Consider the following 4,128-nt stretch of genomic DNA (forward strand, 5'->3'; position numbering starts at 1 on the left):
CTCTGCTTCGTGTTTTCAAATCCATGACCTTTTAGATATAATACCTGTTTTACATCATTGGCTGGCCTTGGAGAAGATTGTTGCTCCATCACCATTGTCCATGAGGTACAGTAAGCTTATTGCAAATTATAAGGATGAAATTATTATTTCCTGGTGTATTACTTTAATGAATTTCCTGGAAGAAAAAGCATTTAGTCCCTCAGTGGAATGTCGTGTATCTGGTGTTCCTCGTTGACACTTTGTTAGAGTTCTTCGAATGTTTTAAGGTCCGTTTGTACATGTTGCATAGCTTTCAGATATCCATGGGTGACAGTATTTCGTTCCCTTTATCATGTATGATAAAGCCTACATATAATATCCTATCTGATAAAGATTTCAGATTAATATTAAGTTAGTTTCAGCCAAGAGTAATTTTAAGACTTCTTTTTGTTTCATTTATTTCTTATAATACATTATGGCGGTATTTACATAGAACATGAAAATAACGTTGGTATATTTTTATAATGGTTAATATGTGTAATAAATGTAGAATGCAACTTGTAGTTAAGTTTTAAAAGCAGTTGCGTGGCATGTATATAGCAAAGTCTAACACAACCAGAGACGCGCATACAACCATCAGAATCTTTTCAAAGATTTTATCAAACCATCTCAACAGCAGCCTTCAAGTATCGTGTGGTGGCGGTAAAAAGACTCCAGGTATTTGGACTCAGTATTGTTACATTCATATTTACAGTAAGAGGATTCCGCTTAAGCCGGCGCCAGGGGGCGTGGGGATGTTGCACATTTCATTACCTTTGGAGAACAGACTCAATCAAACCGAGTCTGCTATTATGTTGCTTGGCTGCGAAACAGACTAAATCAAACCGAGTCTGCTATTATGTTGCTTGGCTGCGTTCTATGCTTCCTAGGGATCATTTCACGCATTTTATTATCAGTGTATGAACAAGAGCTGTCCGTAAGACAGCTAATGGTCGACTGTTTGAATTATTGTCCCAGAAGCAGGAAAGTGTTACCCTAAATGTTAAAATATCTACAGAGTTTCAATCCAGTATCTGCATTAGTTTTGGACTTAGTAAACTTGCATGCAAAACTTTAACCTGAAGTTTTATGTTCCAAAGGGGACATAATTTGACCAAGATGCACGTCAGAGTTATGGGACTTGATCCAGTGAGGTTGGTTTTTGATCTAGAAAAAGAAAAACTAAGTTTCAAATCTATATGCCTTTTAATGATAGCTGTATGTACTTGCATGCAAAACTTTAACCAGGATTTTCTAAGTACAAAAGGGGGCATAATTTAGCCAAAATGCAGGCCAGAGTTGTGGGACTTGATGCTACCAACTATTTTTCTAACCCTAAAGACACATGTGAAGTTTCAATTCAATATCTGCTTTAGTTTTGGAGAAAGTAACTTGCATGTAAAACTTTAACCAGGATTTTCTAAGTCCAAAAGGGACATAATTTGCTCAAAATACATGTGTTGGAACTTGACTCAGTGAGGTTTGTAATTGACCTAGAAAAAGAAAAAAAAGGTTTCAAAGCTATATGCCTTTATATGATAGCTGTATGTAAATGCATGCAAAACTTTAACCAAGGTGTGATGCCGACGCAAACGCAGGGGTGTGTAGAATATCTAGACTATTCTTCGATTATTCGAGCTAAAAATTAAATGCGACAGCATATCGATTGTTATTACTCCAGATACAGAATGAGCCTTTAAATATTATTAAGGGACAAATAGGTAAGCAAACGAAAGATAAATCGCTGAATAATATTTTTGACATGAAATTGAGATCTATTCATAAAAATAGTGTAAACTCAGGCAGCAGATGAGAGATTTTTTTTTTGTATTTTCGGAAGTCGGTCGGAAACGGTCTTCCTTAGTGTACAGAGCAGCTAGCAGCCGACATTGCTAAGGATGTAATTTTTTTTTAGGAAATCAGGGCCTTCAGTATTGAAATTTACCTTTAAAGAGTTTGAGTCTGGGCAATTCGCATCTAAGGTCGACAAGTACCTATTGCTATCCCAGGCAGTGTACATTCTGAAGGCAACGCATGCGCATATTAGTCTCAATTATAGGAAACGTAGAAACAAAAGTAAAAGGCATATTTGTTTATAGTCTTTCATGTATAATTCAACGACAATTAGTGAGGCGTGACTTATCCGCTAACCTCGGCGTTTACCGCAGTATTGTTATGAGCTAAAGGTGCAGACACGTCTCGATGCAAAAGTTGATTTTATCTTATCTGGTTGAAATACCAACAAACAGATTACAGGGCAACGGAAGGATTTGGCTTACTAATTTGAACGTAAACCGGATGTATTGCGTAAATAATTTTATCAATTTGCATTAGTTCACTGCACCTTCAATTTTCATTCCTGCAGTGTCATAGCTTACTAAGATTACATGCTACCCTTATATTTTCGTTGAAGTTAGTTAATCTGTAAGTGAGAGATAAGAGAGTTTAGATACATATAGTACTTAATTCAACTGCGCATAAATAACATTTTTAATAAACCCATATAGGGTTGACAGTAGCTTGCAATTCCACGAACAGGCTCAATCAATCCGAGCCTGCAATATTTTTTTTATGTCGTGTCGGGCAACTTGTGGTTTTCCACTTTTTTATTTTGCTATTATATTCGGTTTTCGGTAGTTTTGACTATCTGAAAACAGTGAATTTATTAAAGATTTAGTATATCACCGTAATACTTCTAACATCATCATATAAATAAGAAAACATATAAAAGCCGCACATAATTTAAATTTACATTTTTATACAATCAAACTTCGTTCACTTGAACTCGACGGAACCATAAAATTTGTTCGAGTTATCTGTAGTTCAGGGCATCGAAAAACAAAATAAATTACATAGGGATTTTGCCGGAACCCGACGATGAGTTCGAGCGAAGGGTAGTGTCCGAATTATCCGAGTTGGAGCGAATGAAATTTGACCGACTGTATTAAGTTATTTTGAAAAAAAAAAGCTAAATTGGTTACACATTTTATATGTACATTTCATATAGCTTGCAGAAGAAATTTATATGTTATTATGAAATGGAGTTGAACAAATACTCATTTCGCTCATCATTTGATTATAAAGATACGACAGCACGAAACATCTGAATATAATATTTCCCATCCTTTAGTCGAATCTCCTTCAGTCATTTTATATACATGTAGCTATTATTTATGTGTGGTTAATATATACAAGCCGTACAAATAACGTATACAGGATTGCAATTAGAAGCGTTTTATATAAATAAATATTCAGGATTAAGATTTGTACAACAGTGATTTCATCAACCGTTGTATAACTGTGCACCCCTGCAGAGGTAAGGGCGATGCTATGGCAACACGGTGCGGCGATATAACGTAAACAGGAAGCGACAGCACGACATTAATACCGCATTATCGTATCGTATTGTCGTGGTTTTTCATCGAAAAAAGCTACATCCGCGTCATATGTAGTTTCGTCATTTGTTTCTCATCAGTGGATTCCCTGAGTTAAAATGACAGGAAGTAGAGATAAAAGTACTTATTTTATTTGTGTGTGTATACAGCAATTGCTTGAATATTCTATTAAATACTAATAACAACAGACTTCTATATTATTTCGTATCATCTATATCTCTTATAAAATGATATGAATTCACATAACGCTATGTTACAGATGAAAATCTAAAGAATAAGATGTAAAAATAATTATAACGACACTATCGGATATCGAACCCACACCCACTAAATTCAAGTAATATAATGCTTATATTTAGCTACTAAGGACGTACAATTCTGTTTAGCTCAAATCAATTATAATCTCCCATAAATTGCACAAAATCATACTCATTTGTAAACATTACCTAAACAACCGACCGTTCCATTTGTTGAAAGTATAAAAACAATGCTGACCTCGACATCGCACTATACTTTTATGTTATTCACTAGGTAAATTCTTCAACAAAATATCAAATGATTTCAAATTGGAAACAACTTTTGCTATGTTAAGTCACGGTTATACACTTAATCTTATCAGGTATTCGATAGATCAACAAATAGTAAAACACAAGAGTTTAAATCGGTACTTTGCAATAATAGCCCATAAAGATACAAAACTAAAACTTCCTTGTAT

The sequence above is a fragment of the Mercenaria mercenaria genome, chromosome 10 (assembly GCF_021730395.1).
Source record: "Mercenaria mercenaria strain notata chromosome 10, MADL_Memer_1, whole genome shotgun sequence".
In the NCBI taxonomy this organism is placed as follows: Eukaryota; Metazoa; Mollusca; class Bivalvia; order Venerida; family Veneridae; genus Mercenaria; species Mercenaria mercenaria.